We start from the raw sequence: 26,629 nt of genomic DNA on the forward strand, positions 1-26,629 counted from the left end.
GGGGGGAAATATGTTTCCAGAGAAGATATGTGGGAAGTGATGGCACATGTTCGGGACAATTTGGGTTTCCCAGTGTTTCAACCTGCAGACTCGGATTCTCATTTATTTCCTCAATATAAGACACCTTCAAAGTTTGCCATGCCTTTTCAGGGACCTGTGAGGGATATGGTGTTTCGTGAGTGGAAGGATGTGGATAAGGCTCAGGTTCCACGATTCCTTCAGAAACTTTACTTACTTGAGGGTGAGGAGGTTTTGCCTCCTTCAGTACGCCTGGACTCTATTTTGGCTACTCTGATTGGCAAAACGGCAGTCAATCCGGAGGATTGTGTGCCTACGGATGCCACTGACCGTAAAGTGGATTCGGGTCTTAAGAGGGCTTTTGCTGCGGAAAATCTGGCGCTGAGGGCAGGGATTTATTCTGCATATGCGTCACAGTCATTGGTTCAAGACTTTGATAAACTGGCGGTGGCTGTACAGGAAGGGGCGGAATGTTCGGAGCTCCTGGCTGGTATGGAGCAGCAGGCCAGATTGTTGGCTGATGTGTCTTCGGATGTGGTCCGTACTTCGGCTCTGGCATCTGGGTCTTTGATTGGGGCTCGTAGGTCCCTCTGGTTGCGTTCCTGGAAGGCTGATCCGGGGGAAAAGGCGGCCTTGTTGAGACTGCCGTTTGAAGGTCGTACCTTGTTTGGAGAACAATTGCCATCCATGCTTTCCAAGGCTTTTAAGGAACGGAAGCATGCCTTACCTTATAAAGGGGGTTCTTCTTCGAGTAAAGGGTGGAAGAAACATTCCAGATCTTCTCCTACTAGGGATGCTAAATCCTTTTCATTTAGGAAACGGCGTTTTCAGCCGCGTTTTTCACCTAAGAAGTCTGCTCCTGCGACCCGGGGTGGTTTCAAGAAGGGGTCCTGACAATCACTGTGGGCCTGGCAGAGGGCCGGTTGGGGGAAGACTGAGTCACTTTCTTTCGGCTTGGAAGGACAGTGTAAACGATCATTGGGTACTAGACATTGTGGCCAATGGTTATGTCATAGATTTTGTGGTGGTTCCTCCAGATTCAGGGGTACGTCCCACACCTCTGCCTTTAGAGGGGTCACGGAGAAGAGCATTATTGGACGGAGTGCGGGACTTACTGGTCAAGGGGGCCATTTCCCACGTTCCGCTAGACGAGCGGGGTCAGGGCACTTATTCGGTCTTGTTTCTTGTGCAGAAAGTTTCAGGGGGATTTCGGCCGGTGCTCAATCTAAAGGAGGTGAATACCTGGATCAGGACAGTGCATTTCCGCATGCTGTCCATTCAGACTATTTTTCCATTGGTCAGACACGGGGACTTTCTGGTGTCACTGGATCTGCAGGATGCTTACCTACACGTACCGGTGGCAAGATCCTCTCAAAAGTTCCTGAGGTTTGCTGTGGGTCAGGACCATTATCAGTTTTGCGTTCTGCCTTTCGGTCTAAAATCTTCTCCTCGAATTTTCACAAAGGTGCTGGCTCCTCTAGTGGCTTTGCTTCATTCAGAAGGGGTATTTCTGCATCCTTATCTAGACGACATTTTGATTCATGCCCAATCACGAGACCTTTTGCAGAAGCAGGTGGTCCATGTTCTGGGGGTCCTGCAAAACCACGGGTTTTTAATCAATTGGGAGAAGTCAGACTTAGTGCCGTCCCAGGATCTGGTTTTTCTGGGAGCTCGGTTTCAGACTCTTCTTGGGTTGGTGACTGTGTCAGAAAAACGGTTGGGTGTCCTACAGGCTTTGGTAAAGAAGGTATTGTTGCAGTCTGCTCCCCGAGCTCTTCTATGGTTGCGTCTGCAGGGTCATTTGGCGTCGGTGATATTTCTGGTTCCTTGGGCACGTTTCCATCTCCTGTGCTTGATGACATGGTTCTTGAGAAGGTGGACACCAGGGTCCGGTTCTCTGAAGGACAGGGTTCCAGGGTCCGGATTGATTCACAGAGAGTTGCAATGGTGGTTGGATGCAGACCACCTGAGGATAGGGGTTTCTTTATCGCCTCTGAGACCCGTGGTGGTGACGACGGATGCCAGCCTCTCCGGTTGGGGGGCATGGATGGGGTCGGCTCAGATTCAGGGGTTTTGGTCCCCTCGGGAGGCGAGTCGGTCGTCGAATTGGCGCGAATTGCGGGCAGTATTCCTGGCTCTGGTCCATTTTCAGGATTCCCTGAGGGGTTCGGCGGTTCTGGTTCGCACAGACAACTTAGTGGCCAAGGCTTATGTCAATCGGCAAGGAGGGACCAGGTCAAGGGCTCTGTTCAATCTAGTCAGGGAGATTTTTGTGTGGGCTCAGGAGTGGGTTCCTTCTCTCAGGGCTACGTACATTCGGGGGGTGGTGAATGTTCGGGTGGATCGGCTGAGCAGAGTGATTCCTTCCTCTCAACTTTTCTCTCTCCGGAAGTCTCTGTTTCAGCATCTGGTTCGGCTTTGGGGTCTTCCAGTGCTGGATGTGTTTGCGTCAGTAGGGAATGCGAAAGTGGATCGCTTCTGCTCCCGGTTTCGATGTCCCCAAGCATGGGAGGTGGACGGGATGTCATGTCCTTGGCCGCAGGGCCTTTTGTATGCGTTCCCTCCTTTTCAACTACTCAGGGCGTTTCTGTTACGTGTGAGGGATCTGGGGTCCAGGGTTGTCCTAATTGCGCCACTTTGGCCGAGGGCGAATTGGTTCCCCTTGTTGAGGCTGATGGCGGACGGGAGGATGTGGCCTCTGCCTCTTTGTCCGTCTCCCCTGGAGTTTCCCTGCCTCCCATTGGGGTCATTGAGAAGGTTACACTTGACGGCCTGGAAGTTGAACGACGGGGATTGACAGGTCTGGGGGTGCCGGTAGCTTTGAGTTCTACATTGCTGGCTTCGAGGAGACGTTCCACTTTACTTTCTTATGGTAGACAGTGGAAGGTGTTTTCGTCATGGTGCTTAAGTCGTGAGTTAGATCCTACCTGCGCTTCTATCTTTGAGGTGATGCAGTTCCTGCAGGACGGTGCTCATTTAGGGTTGTCAGTGGCATCTCTTCGGGTGCAGTGGGCGGCTATTCAGGCATTCAGAGGACCATGGCGTAATCTTCAGGATGAAGGGCGCTTGATGCCGAGATTTTTTCAAGGGCTTGTTAATTTATTTCCTCGCCCGGTACGTTCTTTTCCTTCATGGGATCTGTCCTTGGTTTTGGATGTGTTGACGGAGCCCCCTTTTGAACCTTTGGGGGACTGTGATTTGCGCCATCTATCTTTGAAGACATTCTTTTTGGTAGCCATTACTTCGGCTCGTCGGTTGGGGGAATTGGGGGCATTGGCTTGTTCCTTTCCTTTTTGTAAGATTTTTCACGATCGGGTGGTTCTGGTTCCGGTACCTTCCTTTATTCCTAAAGTCAATTCTTCGTTCCATTCCCGGCAGGAGGTCATCCTTCCTTCATTTTGTCCGAATCCCTCCTCAAGGGAGGAGGTCCGTTTGCATTCGTTGGATGTGCGCAGGGTTTTGTTGGAGTATCTGCGGGTGGTGGCTCCTTTTCGTAAAGGGGATTCACTGTTTGTTAATTTTGGTCCGGCTCGCAAAGGTGAGAAACCTTCCACGGCTTCCTTGAGTCGGTGGGTTCGATCTTTAATTCTGTTGGCCTATTCCTTGAAAGAGGTGGTTCCTCCTCAAGGGATTCAGGGGAGATCTACCAGAGGCATGGCGGCTACGGTGGCGGAGCTTCAGGGGACTTCCGTGGTGGAAATTTGCAGGGCCGCCACTTGGGCTTCTCCTTCGACGTTTGTGCGTCATTATAGGCTGTCGGACTTGGGTAGTTTGGAGTCGGTGTTAGGTCACCGGGTCTTATCCTCTATGAGATAATGTTTGGGATGTTCTTGGTGCAGGATATTAAATAAAGGTCTTGCAACTCGATGTCCGTCTCCTGTGTGTTTTCTTGCTATGTCTCATTGGTTAAAAGGAAGGCGAGGGAGGGACGGGAGGTAATGCTTCCATTTTCTTACGATAATGGCATTACTCCTAGTCCTACTCCCTCGCCTTCCTTTTCCGTTCCCTCCCACCCTCCCGGTACGGACTGTCCGAGTTGCAGCTTGGGCTTGGTTTTTGTACAGGAGGGGATAAGGGTGGGGGGGGTTTTTGAAAGGGGAAGGGAGGGTCTAGAGGGGAGGCGGGAGGCCTCATTGGTTAAAAGGAAGGCGAGGGAGTAGGACTAGGAGTAATGCCATTATCGTAAGAAAATGGAAGCAGTACTTCAGTTGTATATTAACAAAGGCAACCAACAGCTACTGCATTCTGTAGATCAGCAATTCTTAACCTCTTAACTTGTGTGGACCCCCCCTGTATTATTACTAGAATCCGGGGACCCCCACGGAGTAAGCTTTGGAATCCCGGGGCTCCTGGCCTGAGCAGTTTCTTAGATCTGAACCTCAAAGCAATACACAAAAATATAAAAACAAGTATACACCAAACATATGCTCAAGTCTTTAGATACTTTGTTTAATTTACAATCAAATATAAAAAAAGTTTTTAATCTTTACTCTTTATCCATATACGTTATTAATGATAGTTTATTACCTTTAATATTTACATTTGGAAAACAGTCACGGACCCCCTAAAAAGGCCTTGCGATTCCCCGCCCCACCCCACCTCCCCCCCACCACACACACACACCAGGGGTCCTTGGACCATCAATTAAGAACCACTACTGTAGATTACAGCTTCACCATTATTTTAATATGATTTCACGATTGAAGCATTTCAGTCTGTTAAAACCTATGGAACGACTTCAGAAATATCTGTCTACACTTTTCTATCTTGGCTTTCATCACTCACACCTGCACATTGTAATCAGGCTCAAGAACCTATCTGAAGACGCCAGATGATACAGGATTCACTCATCTCCGAGCCTTTCATTTTTCCGTTTATTCTATTCTTAAAGAAAACCTCAACATTGCCATATCTGACTATGTTGATTTTATTAGCAGTGTTTGGTGAGGGAGCAGCGTAAATTGTCCACAAGCCACTAATTTTCCTGCTCAACACACCCTTAAACACTTTCATCTCTATGACCCTGAGAAAGTAACTCAAACATATCTCTTATTTTTGTTCAGTTGCTTTGTATGATCTCCTAAAGAGCTCTTCTGCTTTCAGTATACTGCACAAGCGCCACCTAATTCATGTCATCCTTCTTAGTGCTATCTGGCCAAACAATTCATAGATCACTTAATGCCTTTACATATTTGTGCAAAGCCGCCATGCTTCTCGCACTACCAAATTCAAAGCCGGACGTTTGCTCCCTGACTGATGCTTCTGCAGTTGTAGCATGCTACCCTGTCTCCCATCACTCTGCTAGATTCACCGTTTTTGCACTTTACTTTCCCAGAGCATTCCAAGTCATCACCGGTTTTTGAAGCTTTCTTTTCCCCCATAACTACCCTTCTCACCTCTACTCATGCCCCAAAAACCCTTTCTTTCATTATTTTTTTTTATGCCTTTGTTGGAAAATATAGTTTAGCGCATGCTGTCAAAAGCTTCTCTTAACAATTAGGGTTATGATAATCCATAACTTAGTCACTAGTTTTCGTTATCATCTATTTTGTTGCAGTAAAACACATAAACTGACAATAAGTTAACAGACTTCTTTTTTAAATACATGATAGTTAACAGACTCATTGACACCCTTCACAAATGAGAAAAATGTAAATATATATATATATATATATATATATATATATATATATATATATTACATTAGCTTTTTCTTCAGCTGCACTCCTTCGGGGAATGTTATGCATTTTCAGAACTCAGGCAGTGTAAAAGCTGTGAAAGCATGGCTAGCTTTCTCTACTTTGAGAATCTATCATCTCTTGAGGATGCTTTCTCTACTTTGAAAATGTCCTTTCAGGGTATTGTTGAATCTCATGGATAAAGAAGAAAACTTGTCAGTGAGGTATAAGTATCCATACGTCTGGCTCAAAAATACAAATATTTTAAAAATAAGGTTTTAGGGTACTAATATGGTTACACCTGTAAGCTTACTTCCTACATAGCGGTGCATATTCAAAACCAGTTAGGCACTGCAACACATACAATCAAAGGCATGCGAGATTGTTTAAAAATCACTGCTCCACTTGCTTGTTTTAAGCACAAACCTTGGCAAGAAAGCCAAAAATCATAAGCTACTTTTTTTTGGCAGTACTTTTATATAGCGCAAACTTGACCCGAAGCTATTGGAGTGCTTTACATGAACACCACTTATGTTACACAAGGACACATTCATTTTTAGTAGGCACGGGGAGCTTAGGTGTTTTGTCCAGAATCACAGGATGTTGAACCGACACTGGGACTCGAATCTGGTTCCCCAGCTCCAAAGTCGGCATCTGTGCCTGTTAAACCACATGCGCTCAAATGTTCAGCGTATTCATCTTGAGCACATGTTTCTGAGCGTAAATCACACTGTCTTCCTTCTAGTGGTCAGATGACACTGTACAGTCTCAGGTCTTTCTGCATTTGCAGCATTATGCCATAGACAAATAACAATGCCTTGCTCCTATACCTGCCTGATGTCTCTGTACTCCAGACACCCGATTTCTGTGCCCTAGCACACATGACCCTTTTTAACCATCATCCATTAGCCCCTCACCAGAGTAGCATTTTCTCACCCTCCTGTAGTAGTTTGCAGCCAATCAGCCACTGCATTCCCAACACAAGCAGAAGCGGCAGCACTCTGTTACTAGTCCGTAAGGACAGATCATTCTGTTTTTTTAGGATGGGAGTAAATGAAGTAAAATACTGCATGAATCACAATAGCTATTTGTTGTATTCTAAATTACAATCTCATCTTCGGGTTCCATGTTGAGTGTTCCAGATCGTGGAAGTAGCAACGGGATCCAGAGCAGTTGACAGGCATCACTGTGTGCTGTCCATGTATGTAATGAGTAAACGTCTTTTGATAATCAATGGCCTCATGTAAGAAAACGGGGTTTTTGCAGGTTTTCCTCCAACTTCTTGCCCCATTTTGCACTACTAGATGCTAGTTTTCAACTTTGAAAGTGCACTGAGGCCTGCTGACGTGACCGCAGTGACCATGTTCTCTTCTCTTTGAAACAATGTATTTAATTGGGTACCCCCAATTGGCATGGGTTGACTTAAGTCTATAGTATATGCTACCCAGATACCAAGGGCATGTGAGGCTGGCTGTCTATACAAGAGCTGCAGCACTAGTTGTGCCATTCTGTGTGTGACAAAGTGAAAACACGACTTTCAGCTGCCATTGCAGACTGAAGAGGCTGTGCATGCACTACACACACAACGTTGCCATTACCACTAATGTCAAAGTGCCCTAAGTCCCTTAACTCTAAATATGTCTCCTCTGAGGCAGGCCTATGAAGACCTGTAGCAGGGAACTATATACTGTTAATATATATGCATATCTTTGATATGTCTGTGCAGCAAAGTCTTAAAGTGTCCATGTTTGCTGAGGACAGTTAAGTAGCCTTGTAAGGCAATAGCAGAGTTAATAGTTGTCATCTAACGTCTGGCAGAGGCTACCTATGTCATATAAGGTATCAAATTAAAGAGGACATCAAATGTGACTCAATGATGCAGTCAATATTTATGCCCAATTTAATGCTGGCCGCTTTTGCAAAAGTTGCCATATTTTGACCCAGCTAGTCAAGTGACTTTACAGTCACAGGGACTAATGAAGGGAAAACCAGTTTCAGAATCAGTTTCCTAGGAGTGGGCTACCAAAGTTCTCACACTCAAGGAAGACTTCAGCCATGTTGGTTGTGGTGTGCAAGATCCACTCTGGGATAGCCAGATGCCACACATCACCAGAACTGTGTCACTAGGTAGGAGGGGACCTACTTACCGATTGGCTAGTGACTGCGTTTTACCTTCGAGCATTTTACTGGGATATAATAGGCATCCCTGTCACCTGAGTCTTTAGTACTCACTGGGTTTGGATCCATGACAAGAAGAAGACTAATCACCTTTGTACCAAGGATTGGACCAGACCTCACCCCTGTGGACCACACAGCATCCACTGAGCCTCCTGAAGCTTGCATCCCTCAGCATCAGAACCACTCCAAAGAAGTCAATGGCGCTTGTCTTTTAAAGTTTGGAACTCGCTTTAAAAACGCTCTTGTGGCCAGGTAACTGTCAAAAGTTTTTTCTTAAATCTCCTAAACCCCAATCCTGTCAGATTTGGTCACTCAACCCAGGTCGGAGTCGCTGAACTCAGTGTTTCAAACTTCTCCAAAGTTTTCAAAAGTTTGCAAAATTTTGACTTGACAATGCTTGTTTGCACTTGATGTTAAAGTTTTCAAATGCTTTAAAAATTCATATTTTTGGAACCCTCCATTGGATTTTAGTAATCAAAGACTCTAAAAATTAATTAAAAAAATTCACAGAAATCCTCAACACCTCCATCTCAACAGCCCCCGTCCCTGACACCTGGAAGCATGCAGAGGTCAAGCCCCTCCTGAAAAAGCCCTCAGCTGACCCTAACAAGCTGAAGAACTACCACCTCATCTCGCTACCCCCTTCCCCCGCCAAAGTCCTGGAATAGGGTGTCAACCACCAGCTCACGGACTTTCTCGGCGACAACAGCTTGCTCGGCCCTTCCCAATCTGGCTTCCGGCCCAACCACAGTACCAAGACTGCGCTGATCGCAGCAACCGACAACATCAGACACCACCTCGACCTAGGAGGAACATCAGCCCTCATCCTTCTCGACCTATCAGCGGTTTTCGACACTGTCTCCCACCAAACCCTCACTATCAGATTCCACGGCATTGGCACCCAGGACAATACACTCAACTGAATCTCCTCTTTCCTCTCTGGCCGAACGCAGTGGATCCTCCTCCCACCCTTCGTCTCCGTACCCAAGACATCATCTGCGGTGTTCCTCAGGGCTCCTCCCCCAGCTCAACTCTCTTCAACACCCACATGACTCCACTGGCTGATATCGCATGCACCCACGGCGTGAACATAATCTCGTAAGCCAATGACACCCGGCTCGTCCTGTCCCTCACTGATGATGCATCCACCACATGAATGAACTTCCAAAACACCATGACCGAAATCGCCACTTGGATGAGGACCAACTGCCTCAAACTGAATTCGGACAAGAGAGATCCTCATCTTTGGGAACAAGCCTTCCTCTTGGGCCAGCACATGGTGGTCCACTGCCCTAGGCCCCCCTTCCACCCTTACAAACCACCCTGGCAACCTCGGCATTATCTCGGACACCCAACCCACCATGAAACAACAGATCAACACTGTCTTCACTGCATGCTTCCACATCATTCACATGCTCCACAAGATCTTCTGATGGATCCCCATCTTTACCAGGAAGACAGTCACCCAGGCCCTCATCTCCAGCTGTATCGACTATGGCAACTCACTCTACGCCGGTACCACAAAGCAGCTCATGAACCTCCTCCAGACCATCCAGAACGCAGCAGTGAGACTCGTCCTCGACCTCCCCACCTCAGGGCCCTCCATTTTCTTCCCTTCCAGCAAAGGAGCAACTTCAAGCTCCTCACTCACACCTACAAGGCCCTCCATGATGCCGAACCTGACTACATCAACAAACACATCACATTCCACTGACCTACCAAAGAGCTCAGCCAGGCCAACCTCACCCTGGCCCATGCCCCTAGCATCCGTCGGGAACACCTCGGAGGCCGCTCCTTCTCGCGCCTCACCACCAAGTCATGAAACAACCTCCACCTACGCACCTCCCCTTCCCTGGAAGACTTCAGAAGACAGCTCAAGACCTGGCTCTTCGACCTCCAACACCAGCCGGCTATGGCAAGCAGACTACCCCAGCACCTGGAGACCCCCCGGGGTGACAAGTTCATGCTCTACAAATCCCTGTGATTGATTGATTGAAAAATAAGCTCTATTTTTATAAATTGTTTCTGTGTCTTTCTTGTTTGGTGACTTTCTTATTTTGTTGTTTGGTGCTGCTAAATGCTTCACATGTTCCTTTGTTAAGCCATTCTGCTCTGTGCCATAGCTACCGAAGGGTTGAGCTGAAGATTAAGTAAATAACTCTACCTGAACCCAAGGAGATAAATGTGAGTGTGCTCATAAGGTCTCAACCTTACCATATAGTACACCCATTTTCTTACACCTTCGGACTGTGTTACGTGACATAACATAAATTGGTGACAAGTTGGTACCAGTTCCAGGCATGACTCTGGACAGCACCTGTACAGTGTTCTCTATATTTGGAAACCTGTTGCGGTTTTGAGGGAAAAAAACCTTGTTCATTTACTGGGATAGCTGGTGAGCCATTCCGTTTTAATAGTGGCTTATCCCCAGCACTTGTCTCCTTGCATAAAGTTATCCTTTTTCAGCTGCCTGGAAGCTGATCCCGGGTCGTGCCTGACTACAGGAGCCATTACCATCAACAAGCAGCCGACTGCACATGTATACCTACAGATTTTTATAACGGGCTGCGCCTGAATACATGCACATAGGGTGCTGACCGAGGCCAACATGATTTGCATGAGGCCAACACGATTTGCACACCCCAGTTATACAATATTAAAAGATAGAAATGCACTGACTGCTGATTGCAGTTGGTCGCTTACTTGCCATCAGTTGAAGTTAGCGGTCCTTCATGTCCTTTCACATACAGCTTTTAATTGTCTGCTCGCTGATTGGCCTAAATGTAAGCATAAGGGGTTGGATGATACTTACCTGCTTCTTGATTGGCTTCTTTGAGCTGGTCCATAATCCAGCCTATTTTACTCCTTAAAGGCACATTCTTTTTATCCTTATGTTTTTCTTCTCACTGTTTATGCTCAGCACATCGACTTAATCATTCTGGAGTTTACATGTCCTGAAAGAACTGCTAGTACTAGTGCTATTTCATTTTGTCATTAACTCATACGGCAAGTCTACCATCCAGCAGAATTCCAACATTCCGACACCCTTTCTAGCAGAATCAGGTGTGCAAAAGTTTAAATGGGAGCAGTGTTTATAAACTTTGAAAGTTTTGTACCTGCTACTGATAGAGCAGACATTGACCCTGCAAGGAAACTGCTTAGGCACGGAAGGCCAAAGAATCTTTGATAATTTGCCTCCTGCCATTCAGCTGCCTGAGGTGGAGCGGAATGCACATTTAGAAGCCATTAACAGACTTCACAAGAATATTAAGGATGATAGAGTTATCGTAGAATGGTATAGTTTCTTTACTCGTCTGCAGTTACAACGTGAGTTGATTGACAATTTCCTTGCTGAATTAAGAGTTCGGGCTTCTTCTACATGTGAATTTGATGGCAATTTGGACGCTTATTTTAGGTACTAGATAGTAGTTTATTGTCATGACAAACACATTCATGAAAAATTGTTATGTTGCCGTAATTCCAATTTACATGAAACTCTGTATATTGCCAGAGAAAATGAAAGACTGGTTATGGCCTCAAAATAATTGAATAAGTCTAAAAACTCTACCGAATTGGAACAAGTTAATGCAGTATTTTCTGAAACTAACTTTAAACCTGGTCATGCAAAGGACAACAAAAAATGGGGAAAATGGTTAAAAATTCCTGTTTCAGATGTGGTCCTAGTTTACATTTGATCAATGCCAAGGGATGTTCAGCCATTGGGAAAACATGTTTGAAATGCAAAAAGTTGGGTATTTTGCAGATGTATGTAAGACTACCCAAAGTATAGTATTCATTAATAAAGAAAATTCCTCTATGAGACACAACGAGGACGTTGAAAGTTTAGATAGTAAGGTAGTATTATCTATCAGAATGCTTGAAAGCCAGCAAAGTGATTATAAGAGCGCTGACCCTATTTGCAGTGCCCATAGGGGGTGTGGGAGGTGGAAGTCACAGTGGATTCTGGCTCTCCCATCATCACAGACAAGTTATATTTGAAAGAATAGGGTACAGTTCAGTTGTCCTCCTAACATACATACAGTAGCATTTGAAGGACTTAGTACTGATATGATGGGTTTTTGTCCTGAAATGGTCACGTTTCAAGATAGGTCAATCTGTACTAAAATATATGTGGCCAAGAAAGGGTACAACGTCCTTGGTTGGCGGAATCGGGGAGCGTTTGCAATGGTTTTGAGACCAGGTATTGAATGCCCTATTTCACTATTCGCTCCATCTCTTTCCTGAGCCCCTCATTTGTTGGACAGTTTGATGAATATGCATAACCTTTTCTTGGCTGATCACCTAGGGCTGGTCAAGGGGTTCAAACATATTAAAGTGTTAATAGAGGGTGCTGTCGCTTTGGTGATCAAGAACGTTTCGTTGAGTATCAGGAGTCAACTGAAAGAGCACTTAGACAATTTGTGATCAGATAGGGTCATAGAGCCAGTTGACTTCTCTCAGTGTATTTCTCCCATTGTGGTGGCAAAGACATATGAGGCTGTGTGTTGACCTCAGGTCTTTAAACAAAAACATTTTGGTGGACTGTTTACCTCTCCCAAAGACTCAAGAAATGTTGGCCCAACTGGGGTTGCCAAGGTTCTCTACATTTTAGATCTCAAGGCAGCATATCACCAGAGCTGTGTGAGGAATTTGGATCCTTGTCTACATTTAATACTCCTTTTAGGGTGTTCTAATTCTTGAGTTTGCCATTTGGCCCAGCTTTGGCGGTGTCAGTTATTCAAAAACTGATGTTTCAACTGTTCGGGGACAGCAAACAGATAATGGTATATCAAAATGACATTCTGGTGTTCACTCACAATGAAGAGAATCATGTGAAAGAGTTAAATGATGCGTTGGGTACTCTGACAAATATGGATTTAGGGTGAAGAAAGAAACATGCCGTTTCATGGTATCCAAAGTGCAGTACTTAGGGGTGGGTATCAAGCCCAGGACAGGTTTAGTGAATGTCATCAGGGAAAGTCCAGAATCTGTGGATAAAGAGCAGCTGAGATAATTTTCTGGAATGTGCAAATACTGATCCCGAAATCTATTATGAAAAGGTGAGAAGTATGTATGGAATGGAGGAGAGCGTGAGGTGCTTAAGAATTTGAAGGGAGTGACTGTGGGGGCTTCTCCTCTCAGTGCCTTCAGAGATGATGTGCTTTCATTTGAGACTGTGGATGCTAGTGGTGTGGGTTTGGGAGCAGTCCTTACTCACTTGGTGTAGAGCATGGAGAAAACAGTAGCATTCACTTCTAGATGTTTATCCTCAGCAGAATTGAACTACAGCACTATTGAGAGGGAAGCTTTATTGTGTGTGGGCAACCAAGCATTTCTCTACTTACATATGGGAAAGGAAATTATCCAGTATTGGATCTTTCATAAATTTACATGCTTGAATCATCCTCATCGTCGAAGTGGGAGTCCCACGGTATACTATACTCCTGGCTGCTGTGAAGGCTCATAATATCTTCTCTGATGAGAAAAATAAGATTGGTACTGTTGCTCGTATTCATCCTCATCTTCCTCTTCCTGATACTTGACATGCAACTGGGATGGACTGTGCGCATCACCAAAGGGTCCTCCATCTGATTCTTCCCAGTCTAGCAGATGACTAGGAAGTAAGGTTGTTACCTTACTAGGCGATGTATCTGCTGGATAAACAGTAGACTTAGACATCGTGGTAATTTTCACTGTAGCATGAAGGTCGGAATATCCAGAGGAAATGGGGGTCACGCTGCCCTGAGATAGCAATTAAAACATAATGCTACCACTAGTAACCAGCGTTCCATAGAACAACATGGACTGGCAGCTGGGCAGTTCCCAGCTGTCCAGCTCCGTGATGGCCCGGCCGATTTCCCTACCCCCCCCACCTGTGTTTAGTATCAAACATCTTGCTTTTTGTGAGTGTGGGGAAAGTGGGCGGAGGGATCCCCTTCTGTGCTCTGATATGTATCTCCTATGTACTGCTATTATCCTTGCCAGAACTGTATTCTGAATGCAGTTTAAGGTGTAACTTTCAATGCAATATATGGATACCATGTTTTATATCTCAATGTAATTCGAAATGCCAATAAAAACCTATATACAATTTGTTTTTGCTTTTTAACCCTGAGCATGATGCTCATGCTCAGATTAACTAGCATGTGCCCAGATGGCACGTTTAGAGGGTGCCCAGCAAGCTACCAAGCTCTCTGCTATTTTGGCTCTCTCGATCCTCTGCTACCACAGACACGAGTCTGCCTTCCTGCTGATGGTGCTAGCACTTTCACAGGAATGAGACAAAGGGCCTGAGCAGACAGGAGATCACACCTCCTCTCTCCCAGCTGGTTCGTACGAAAAGGTAACCAAGGCGGTGAGCCTAAAAGGCTACACCCATCCTTGAAATGTAATTACTTGAGCCCTATTGGAGGACAAAGCTCTTTCTGCCCTGTCCAGCCCGAGCAGACGGTAAAATTAGCTATGCAGGAGGCGTACACTGCCAAAAGGCACGCAACACCTTTAGGGTCGGCTAGGGGTCTGTGCAGCCAAGGAATGGTTCTGCTATCTTGGAAACCCTTAGGTTTAGTGGATTCTGGGTCAGAAAGTGACTCACGCCCACAGGAAGTGGTCACTACAGGGGCGGGCTAGCTCCTGGGACTAGTTCCATTGGCTACTGTTCCCTTCACCCTTAATGCCCCCCTAAAACAAGGTTTTAACGGGCTCCGCTGGCACCAGAAAGTTAGATCTTACTTGCAAAGAAGTAGAGGCACAAGGAAGATGTTGTCTCCAGCCGCAGCGCGAAGGGAGGTCACAGAAGTAATCTAGGGAGCCCACTACTGGAACTGAGTGACATGTGCCTGAGGTGAAAGCTTGTTGGTCCCAGAAAGAGGGTCCCCAGTGGACACCAAAACGCCAAGAAAGACTCCCCTGACTGGTGGTACTAATCTGCAGGAGTAAACACCGTGCTGAAGTCAAAGAACTGCGACCCTTCAGGCCCTGTGTGAGTGAACCTAAAGAAGGTTGGTGTCCAGCATCCAAAGAGTGAGTTCTCTGTCAAGTTTCAAGCCCCTACTCCCTGCTGTCGAAGTAGCAGTGGACCATCTCTGCAGCTACCAAAGCTTGCCTGTTGCCAATCCAGAAACCGACAGACACTCCAACATCACCGATTCCAGAGCAGACCTTGAGCATAGAGAGCAAAGTCGGCAACGACCCTCCTCCTGTGGTTCTTCATTCTTAAAAGAGTGACCTCAAGAGGAGTAGCAAAGCATCTTTGGCGTGACCAGCTCCCGTGATTGACAGCTGGAGCCACATCTGCACCTGGAGCCAAAACTGTTGATTCCTGGTCGTGGACCCTTCCAAAGACTTCTAAATCCAAAGGTAGAGCATGTGTCCACCCCCAAGTACCTGTTTGCCAAGTGGTGGAAGTGGAGCAGCCGCCACACACCAAGGACAGCCTAAGCACCCGGACTCCTTGGCAAGGTAATAAGAAACAGACTGTTGACTCTTGGTCTAGGGCCCCGCAGAACCTTAAGTCCAGATGGGCTCCCAGAACTCACCCAGCAAGTGCCCGAGGGCACACTTTGATTTTCTCTATTGACTTCAAAGGGAGCCATTTATACAGTGAAAATATCGTATTTTCTAAAGCTTCTAAAATTCATAACTCCGGTTGTGTGTAACTTTTAAAAGGTCATTTTGATGCCTAAATTTATAGACAAATAAACTTCATTTATCGAAATTGGATTTTTTTTTCGAGTTGTGTCATTTACTTATCGTCCATGTTGGTATTGTGAAATGATTTGCATATGTTCCTCTAAGTAGCCTGACTACTCTTTGCTGCGCTACCAGGACCGAGCTATGGTTTACTAGTGTGAAACCAAGGTCCACTACTGGGTAACGTGCTGGTATTACATCCCCAGTCATATAATATAATACTGCCACAATGCTACAGCTACTACCCTTCAATCCCCTTAATGTCCCCTAAATTGAGTATTTAGGGGACCTCCTGATAAAAGGACCTCGGATCTTTGCAGGACACAAAGGGAGTGGACAAGAAACCTGCTGATTTGAGAACAGAGGAGCACGACGAACTTGGCAACAACCCTGCCAGCCTGCCTGCTGCACCCAACCCTTGAGGAGCGACTGACCTGTCCTGCCACTGCAGCATCCAAGACACCGGGAGAGCTGCCAGTGCTTTGCACATCGCCAAGAAGAACTCCCTTGGAGCAGAGGAGCTGCTTCTCTGCATCTGCAGGCAACCCAAGAAAGAAAACCCGACTCCAGACATTACTGCACCTGAGCCGCCTAGCCCGAGCTGAAGTGGGCCAGCGCTGTCAACGTGGTTCCCAGGCCCTCCAGAGATGAAGCCCAACTTGAGTTTGTCCACTGTGGATATCCCCACGACGTTTGCAGCTTCTTTCTGCAGACCCCCCTTCAACGCAACTGCCTTGGGTGATAGACCACTGACGGTCAACTCCACCCAGACTCCCCAGACTAAGGAGAAGAGGACCACTGGTATCTCTATGTCCACCAGGTTCGTGAGACTAGAGCCCGCTTGTTGTTTTGGTTGTACTGGACTCCTAGTCAACACTTGCAACCAGTTGTGTCGGCCCCCTTTATTGCGACCACCACCGGTGACTGTAAACCTGATGGTCCAAACCACCTTTGGACCCAGAAGCCCAGACTAAGGAGAAGAGGACCACTGGTGTCTCTGCATCTCCGAGCATCGCAAGAACGGAACCCCGTGTGTGGTTCACCCAGACTGAGGACTAATGGGAAAATTATTTGGTTCGATATCTCCCAGCAACTATCGGACCTAGATCTCTGCCTAGAGGAGGATTTCTATGTCTTTTGAAAAGTCAAACTGACTCATAGTAAGTGCTTTCAATTAATCTCTCTACTTTTTCTTTCCCCCCACAAGTGTACTGTGATTTGGGCTGTACTTGACATATTTACCAAGATAAGCGATTTAGTTGCAATACCTTAGGTACCTAGGATACTCACAATCTCTCGATTAGTGTCTTTGTTTCTATATCATGTGTATGATCTACACCGACTGCCTGAAGCAGTTTTCTGATAGAGGACTGCTATGTTTTGAAAAGCTTTCACCAGACTTTTTGCCACCCAGGTTTGATGTTCCGCAGCCTTCCGTCCTTGGACCGACTGGCACACAGAACATACTTATTGAGCTATACCTAAATTGCCTCACCTCCTCTACACAAACTGACTGGCCACCCTTGTAACAGTTTGCCAAATTTCCCAATAGTACTTTGGTATGTTCTTCCATCAATACTATTTGGCAAGTTTGAAAAACATTCTAAAATACTCCCAGAACTGTTTCATTCTTTTACTGTCTGATCAATTACATGCAACTACAAAATCAGCCAAGAAGATGCAACAACAGCTGCAGTCATCTAAAGTCAAGTACAAACAAACAAGCTGACTAAAAGAGATGACCTGTTTCACATTATTCAGTACATGATAGAATATGGCTTTCAAATAAACATATGCACCTCCCAGGTTTTCAGGTAATACTCTATTCCATGTTCTTAGATCTGTTATCCATCACTCAAGTTATCAGTCCACTAACCAATCACTTAAATCTACTAAATAACTTTTTCACGTTTCTCTGCTGGAACCTGCCACACCTTGATATGTTCCCAATATAGGGCCAGATGTACGAAAATGCAGTTTTGCACTTTTTAAATAGTGACTTTACGGAAATCACTATTTAAGAAGTGCAGAATGCAATGTACAAAGATACTGATTTCCTAATGGTGATTCCTACAAAGTGGGAATCACTTTTAGGAAATCGATATTAAGAAATCCAATTGCATTTGAGTCAATGGGCTGGTTTTGCATTTCCTAAAGAGCGATTTCTTAGTAGGGAGTTGCTATTTAGGAAATGCAAAACCAAGGATGGCAATGGGCAAAAGGTCCCCTCAGTGCACCTGTAGAGCACACCTATGCCTGTGTGTGCTCTATTACAATTCTTTTTAAAAGCACTTTGGGGGTCTTTTTTGAAATTGCACCTGGTAACCATTGACTTCAAGTCCATGGTAATAGCATCTCCAAAATGTCCAAGTCGTAATTAGGAAGTGCATGGTACATCAGAATGGGAATCGCAAATAGGAAATCCCTATTTGTGATTTCCTATTCGGGGAATCGAAAATTGGTATTTCAACAGGGTGGAAGTCGCAATTTGCGATTCCTTAAAGGGCTTTGTACATAAGAAGAGCCCACTTTGCATTTCTTAACGGCCCAAAATAGTGATTCGGACCTTTAGGAAATGCACACAGGCTTTGTACATCTGACCCATAGTCTCTTCACTAATGCTGTCATGAGCAAAATCTTGAGTATGAAGTTCACCCTGTTTTACATTCAAGCAAACAAGGTAAAAGCGAATACTTGTTATATTGCAAAGGTTGTTATTTTGAAGCCCACCCATTAGTATTTTCCAAGATCATACACACACCTCAACTTCTAAATTCTTTTTATGCTTCGCTGAAAACGATGGGTACCCATCTGCAAGGGAGATATGGTCAGGGTTTACCTTGATTCTTCTTGTAAGCCCTCTCTTTCTTTTCACCCATCACAAAAAGCAGTAATCTATTGCCTGCAGTGCCAGCTCCCATGTGCACGCTCTCTGGTGGCTAACTGCGGTGCTGTGTGAAATGTGGTGTGGTGCCTGACTGTATGCAGATCCCAGCTGTCACAGCTGGGGTACCCAAGTGTGGAACAGGAGAGCATTGTTCATGCCAGCCCCTGCTGCAAAAGCAATGTAAATCGATGATTGTTGCCATAGCAACTATTCTGCTTCCTTATGCCTTGTGTCCTTCCTGACTATGGCCGCCAGATTTCAGGGTAAAGATAATATATGTTGCGCTCACTACTGATCCTCTGTTTTGCTTTGCATAAAATCATACAAGCGTGGTATAGTTTGAGCATGATTAATTGAAACAGTTAAAATATTCTCTCGGGAGGGTTCTGGGGGCTGGTGTCACCTGATTGGTTGGCTCTGTGGTTTGGTCCTTTAAAAGAAAGGGAAGGTGGCTGTTGTGATATTAGACTGGGGGCTACGGTGTGTGTGTCTATTGAGACGTTGCTTTTTTGAGGTCCCGGGGATCTTCGCCGCGACGGCGGGGAAGGATTCAAGCATGTGAATCTAATTAAATTTCCAAAACAGGAGAACTACAGTTACAGGTAAGTAGCTATTTTCTTCACCCCCTCCATCGCTCTCCTAGGAAATTGTGGGGAACTCTCTGTGCCCAGTATTATAAATCAAATGTAAACGTGAGGCAATGTGTTACCTGCTTTACAAAGGAACAGAAGTATTTATTAGGTACCCCCATGGTCTCCTCGGACTAATCGTAACTGGACACTGAGCAGAGCAATAACAGACTCTAATGCCTCTGTGGATGACTACAGTTTAGTGAATCCGGTGGTGGATGAGAAATGGCCTCCCAGCTGACCTACATAGCAGCAACGTGGAGCAGTTGCGCAAGTGCGTTTGGAAACCATGCTGGTGTGAAGAAACCCTTAAAACACACAGATCAGGATAAGATCCTAAATAGACTGTGGGGGAGAGTCAGCCCTCCAAAGATACCAAGTGCAGAGACAGAAACCTAGTAGACTTTGATCAAACCGGGTCTGAGGTTGGTTTGAGAAGACAATCCGGGTGAATAGCAGTGAATGGGGGACTGAGCCAGAGCAGAAACGTGGTGATCTGTAGGAGTCCAACAATGCAAATTCCACTAAAGCTGTGCTAGACTGATTGATGGACATCACTTCAGTTGAAACTCCTGACCCTGTATAAGAACTGAAATGTGCATATGTTGATACTGTGATTACCCCACACATGCGTAGTGCCATTTCTGAGGAGAGATGAAGAAAGATTTCCTCAACCCCAGGTGTGGACAGGACCACAAGGTAAAGAGAACAGTTGGCACCAAGTAGAGGGAGATAACAAACCGATGTTAACACCAGGTTAGAGATTCCTAATACGATCCATTAATGCATTGTTTTCAGAATTAGCTGATCAGACAACTAATGTTCTACATTTAGACTTAAATACCTGAAAAGATACAAATTATCCTTTGTTGACAGGAAGGATGTGATACTCCATTTTGAGAGACAGAGCCAGATTCCATAAAGCTCTGCAATCATTAATTGCTTGCAACCGTAGTAATTTTGTTTCTTATGGATTCTCCTAACAGGAGATTGCTGCCTTGTGAATCTTTCAAGGAGCAAGACTGGATCCATTAACTCCATAGCCTCTGCACTCCTGGTGGCATCATCTGTCTCGGTCACCACTTGTCCTGTCTCAGGACTTATGGATGAAGGGACACACATACGTGTCTCCCCTATGTGCACTGCCGTTGGTTGCACTTTAACCGTGCCCTTTGACACAGATCTAGTGCTCCAATATTAATATTTCTTGGTTACTTTACTTAGGTTTTTTTCTTCCAAAAAACTTCTTTCCCGTATGCAAGAATGACTCCAAAATATCAAGGTTAAACAATGATATATTTGCCGCAAGCACATGTTGGTCACACCTCAGCACCAAACATGATTCCAAGTCCTGCGGCAAATTGCACTGATTCATCCAAAGGCCAACAGAGATTGGGTAGCAGGAATCTGTGTAGCCAAGCACATTAAGTGGGGCGGTTCCTGCTTTAAGTTTTGAGGTAATTTCCATTGCCTTTCCTTTTCAACATCATTGGGTAAGTCCAAGATGAAGACAAAAGATGAGAAACCATAACAAATCCTAGTGAGGCTCTTCTTCAGCTTGACACTAGTGCTCCAATCAAAGATCTCTGAGTCGACATTTGAAATAGTTGGTTTAGAGGTCAGAATTTGATATGATTCTGATTCTTAAGTTGTTACGACACTAGTATCCCAGGCCATTGTCAACGCCAGATCCGTTTAGGGTCCCAGTCGGACTTTCACTGGTGGGTCCTTCCCTAATACTGATTGCTTCGCTTGCCAGTAACCTGTCCAGCTCTGGCATCTGACCATGTCTCGACTCCTTCAGCACATGCCTTGCAAGTTGTTCATGTATTTGTTGGAACCTTGGCTCCATAGGCACCTGTACCACAATCGGACCCAACTCAGATCATGTATTTGAACTGGAGTTAGCCAGGGTGCTTCCCATGACATGCAATACTATCATCAAAGTACAACTCTCAGTTGAGGATGACTTTCTTTCTGTGCCACTACCTTGGCAACATTACTTCAGGTGGTCCTCTTTAGATTCAAATTCTCTTGAAGGCCTGGTGCATGTTCCAAAAAATTGAAGATAGCAATAAGGAGAACGACCAATTTCTTCCCAAATCCTGATTACACTGATGCTAACTTGTATCTTAATCTTCAAAATGCCGTTGGGTCAGTCACTTTCCTAGGGACAGAATTGAATTTCCCTTGGTGTCTCGACATACAAAAGTGCTTCTTATTCAGTGGTAATACACAGGGCTGTGGTGGTGTTAGATTTACTGTTGTGTAGTTTTAATTATGCTAATGAGGCTACTCGATTTGGGTGGCAGAATCACCTGGATTGTGGGTACTGAGTACGATTCCACACCAAATGACGCCTGTCAGCCCGTCCAGGTTCTTCAGCTAACTAGCAGCGCCTCATCTCTGGCCGAGAGGATTGTGGCAACCTGGCACGTGACAAGAGAGACTCCTCAGGGGAATTGTGGTCAATCGGATCCCATCCCTTTCTCCCAGTTACCAGAGTCTCACACAGGCAAAGACAACAGAGGCAGAATATAGTTCAATATGGGTTTATTGAAGTAACTGCTTCTTAGATAAAAAAAAAAAGCATGTATTGCAATAACGAGGATGATAAAACACAATAAAAACAAGCAGGTGACTAAAAGAGGGAACCACAAACACAGTCCTACCATACTGTCATTAGGAGTGATCTATATTTCTCCTGGCTACGCTATGTTTGAGCACGTCATGTATGTATGTGTGTGTGTGTATATATATATATATATATATATATATATGTGTGTGTGTATGCTTGGCATGTTTGTGGGTCCTTGCATGGCTCCTATGTGGGTTGTTATACTGGAAATCTATGAATCCCTGCTGTCATCTTATATCACCCTATCTACCCATCACCATATGTCATGTCTCTATCAATCTATCCTCCATTCCCACTCTGACTCATCCCAAATCCATTCTACTACTTTCATCTCCTAAGTAGTTCTGCCTAAGCTCTTCCCTCCGCTTCCACATCTAACTCACCAAACCTCACTTTACTACCATGATCTCCCAAACAACTCTACTAATTCACCCTCATTTATCTCACCCTGCTACTATGATCTCCCTAATCCCTTCCACAGACTCTTCCCTCCTCCATCCTCCTTTACTCATCCCAAGCGTAAATCCTATTACCATAAACTCCCAATTAACACTTCTGTATTCTTTTCTCCTCCACCCCGCCATTACTCCAGTCAATCTAACTAACAAACTCTCATATCTGCAGCTCGAATTAACTCATAATTATACTAAAACTGTACTCATATTTCCCTATACTAATCCATCACTAATTCTTGTTGGGTTCCGGAGTAGCGTGCTACTCGCCGAAAAGCTCTTCGACGCCTCTTCAGGGGTAGTAAGCGCTAAATAAATACTATTACAATAAAATACAATACAATAGTAACAAGTGGCATCATCAATGGTGTCAATGACGATGGCCCCGTCGTCGAAATTGACTTTGTCGAGGATTTGTTTGTCAACAACAGTCTCATCGATGGTCTCGTCGACTGTACTCTCATTGACGATGGCATCAACGACTATGCTCTCATCTACATTGGTGTCGACGAAGGTGCCCTTGTCATCGATGTTCTCGTCGACTTATCTTTCAAAGATGAGGTCTTTTCTAGAGCCGCTTTAGTTGACGGCTCCAACGACGAATGTGACTTATCTGCGACTCTAACAGAAAGAATGGGAGCCTTTACCACAGATGTCGACGTGGTCGCAGTCAATGACGGTCTTGTCGACGAGACGGTGGTGACGGTAGTTGTGGAAACCGTCGTCGACGGTAGTGTCATCGTTGCTATCGTCGACAGTAGTGTTGTGGTCGACTTGAATTTAAGAGACATCTTTCTAGAAGTGGAAGGTTCTGATGAAGGAGAACGGTGAAGGGACTCCTTTTTGTGACAAGAAGAGGATGGCTCACATGAAATTGAGCTTTGAATGTCCTTGGCAGCCTCCTTATGGTGCTTCTTGTGGTACTTTCTGGATTTTTCAGCCTGCCCTAGGTCCACAGATCTGGACCTTTTATGAGGCCTTCCTGAATCACTCTTTAGCCTGCAACAAGATTAACAGCCTGCCTTCTCTGTCTCTAAGGGTCTTAGCAGAGAAGGTGCAGCATATTTTAAAACCCTTTACCTAATGCTCAGGATGTAAGCAATATAAGCAGTCCTTATGTGGGTAGCCTTTTCTTGCCACAGGTCTTACAAGGGCGGAAAAGGTCTTTTCTGGAAGAATCAGACATTTTTCTGAAGAAAAATCATTCTTGATAGAAAAAACTGAGCAGAGCTCAGGGAGACTCCCTTCACACGAAGTGCGGTAGAAAATCTGAGGGAATGAGCCTCTTTGGGGAATGTTCTAGAGGGTGCTGGAGCCTGATTGGTCATGAGTCAAGTTTGGTTCTTTTCACAAAAGGACATGGGTAGGCTATATGTGTGAATTTGCTAACATTATAGCCTATGGACATTTTTACTTACTGCTCTTATAGTATACCGTGGGGCTCCCACTTAGACAACGGGATGATTCAAGCATATAAATTTATGAAAGATACCAATACTGGATAACTGTAGTTACAGGTAAGTAACTTGTTTTCTTCTTGCTGCTCACCGACTGTAAGTCCTTAGTGTTGTTATTATCTGAGAAGAATTTAAGACAAGCTAGTCCCAGGTTGGTGAAGTTGTTAGCAAGATTGTATGAATTTAACTTGAACTGAAGCATATTCCTGGAGCAAGGGATTCCGGGCAGATTTTCTGTCTAGAAGCCTTATGAATGATGATGGCAGTGACCAAAAATGTAAAGAACTTGAGTGTGTTGTCGGCAGAGTTGATGGTACTGTAGTTGCTGGAGATGCAGTAACACTTCAGGAGTGAAATGCTTTTTCACTGCGCGATGCATTCCAGATAGCTCTTAAGAAGTTGGTTGCCAAGGATTGGCCTCAGGAGAGAAATCCAGAGGATGCGGTTAGATCCTACTTCAAAACCAAGGATGAGATGTCTGTGGAAAGGGATTTGGTTTTACAAGGAAATTTGTTGATCCCTCCAGCGGATTTGAAAATGTGATTGGTGAGGTTGGCTCTCCAGGGCCATGTGAGTATGACTGGCATTAAGAAGAGGGTAAGAGTTTACTATTGGTGGTCTGGAATGGACAATGAGGTCGAGGTGAATCTGAATAACTGCACTGGTTGTAATGAGGCAGATAAATCTTTGCATCTCTTTAAGACCCACGTTATGCCCTGCTGAACTTCACAATGGACCATGGGAAAAGTTAGCCATGGATTTTGTTGGGCCAGTGTATGATTTGCCTGGTAGCTTGAGGTATACTTTGGTAGTGGTAGATTATTTTTCAAGGGGGTGGAATGCAAATTCATGAGGGAACCTGCCACACACTTAGTCACTGCTTTTCTTTCCAAACTATTCAGAAGGGAGGGTATTCCTAAGAATTTGGTCACTGACAATAGGGTGCAGTTTAAGTCCAGCGCCATGCAGGAACTTCAAAATTTTTGATGTTAAAGATTTATCAGTGGTGTTGTACATCCCACAAGGCAATGGAATTTTGGAAAGAGTCGAAAGGTAGTTGAAGGAACGCATTCAAGTGGCAGTGTCTACTGGAACTGATGTAATGACTTCAGTGCAGGACAGGTTGTGGAGCTATTGCAGCACTCCACACTCCTCCACCTGGGTGTCTCAGTTTATGTTTCTTAGATGGAGACATTCCTCTTGTAAATTGTCACCTAATTGGGTTTTGAGTACAAAGCTGCAGCTGAGAGATTGTCTGTGTTGGAATATGTGCATCACAAGATAAGGGAGGTAAAGAAGAGAGCAAAGATAGGTGTGATGCCCTGAACATTATGAGGAACATGCATTTTAGGGTGGGTGACCTTGTAAAAAATAAGAGACGCCATGGTCAAAAGAGAGATTGTACTAAGTTCTTTCTCGCAACACATGTGGTAAAGGTGTCCAAGCACGCAATCTCAGTAGATAATGGGAAATCGTGGAACAAGAGGTTTGCTGCTGTGGTCCGAAAGAAGGATAGTCTGTGGGAGGTGGTTGATGCTCTTACAAGGTAACGTGTTGGAAGCACAAATGATCCTATGAATTGCTGGTTTGGAAACAAGTGTGCTGTTCACGTTTGGGTTCAGAACAAATCATAAGAGGTGGACAAGGGGATGGTGTTATCCTGGAAAGTAATGGGGAAACACACGCTGTTCATGATGGGAATGCAGGTGTAAGTACTCAGGTTGTTCACGGTCCTGCTCCTATTCCCTTGAGAAGGATAGGCAAGAGGGTCACTTGTTGTCCCAAACACTTTCAGGACTAGGATCTGAACTAATTTACATGCAGGACTATGATCCCTTGGAGGTCCTTGTTACAAACTATTCCTGCAGGTTCTTACTCTAATTAATGTTATCAAACTTAACTTTATCTATTTCTCGACTGTTATTGTCATGTATTTCAGGACTTTTAAATTTTCCTTAGAAATGTGTCAATGCCATTCTCTAACCTGTTGTTAAGGCTGGGTTTTATTTGGTTTATTTTAGACACAATGTTTTGTAGTTGTTAGTCATTTTTAATGTGTGTTGTATTCTATATTGGAATGTCATCTTTGGGTTCCGTGTTGAGTGTTCCAGGTCGTGGCAGTTGCTGCTGTCAGCAGGGATCACTGTGTGCTGTCCAAGAATGTGTTTTGAATAAACGTGTTTTCATAATCAATGGCCTCCTGACTATGAAACAATAGCCTTAACCCCTTCTCCAAAGGCTTTTAACCACTCAACAATGTTCATAGGATTGTCCAAAGGACCTGCAAGTGTAATTTGTGCCCATGAGACCTACTTCCGCAAGACTTCCCATTGAAACCTCCGCACCTCACAACTGGAAAGGTAGCCAAATCAAGGTTTCTCACAATGAAAGCACTGCAATGCTTCTTTCCGCCTCTAGAATTCCCACACCATGTTCAAGGTACCATCTCTTTTTTCCTATCAAAACTGGACCACGCTAATGGTCTGCATCTTGTCTCAACTTTGTCCTCCTACATGTAAAGGCACAAGCACACATCTCCATTGTTTTGAGGGTGCTACACTGGTTACCAGTTGCAAGAAGATCCTCTTTCAAGCTGATTTGTATCACATACAAACCAATACATGGAACGGACCACTCTTTATCTGGAAGAAAATAAACAAATATATGCACAAAGGAACCTTCATTCAGGAATGGGTCCCCCACTTTGTAATTCCTACATACGAAAAGAAAACCATGGGTGGAATATCTTTCTCTGTTCAAGCAGCCAAACAATGGAATTCTGGACCGTCAACATAAGATCCACAGGCAACCATTGCCACTTCAGAAGATTAGTCAAGAGCTGGCTCTTCCCCCACATGACTACTAGACTCACAACTCAAGAATACACCACAAGACTATTCTCACACATGACAAACTATAGTTCTCACACTATGGAAAAGAGCTGCTATACAAGTACACGTCATTGTTTGTTTAACTATACCTCATATTATAAGTAGTTAA

The 26,629-nt window shown here is 44.9% G+C and overlaps 2 protein-coding genes across 3 annotated transcripts in view; one reads left to right on the forward strand and one right to left on the reverse strand.

Moving 5' to 3' along the window:
* CMSS1 (cms1 ribosomal small subunit homolog) overlaps positions 1–26,629 on the forward strand; it is a 1,251,672-nt gene that overhangs the window by 537,071 nt on the left and 687,972 nt on the right. The window lies entirely within an intron of this gene.
* The window catches only part of FILIP1L (filamin A interacting protein 1 like), an 840,953-nt gene that overhangs the window by 396,960 nt on the left and 417,364 nt on the right, over positions 1–26,629 (reverse strand). The gene's annotated exons all lie outside the window — the stretch shown is intronic.

The sequence above is a fragment of the Pleurodeles waltl genome, chromosome 8 (assembly GCF_031143425.1).
Source record: "Pleurodeles waltl isolate 20211129_DDA chromosome 8, aPleWal1.hap1.20221129, whole genome shotgun sequence".
Classification (NCBI taxonomy): domain Eukaryota; kingdom Metazoa; phylum Chordata; class Amphibia; order Caudata; family Salamandridae; genus Pleurodeles; species Pleurodeles waltl.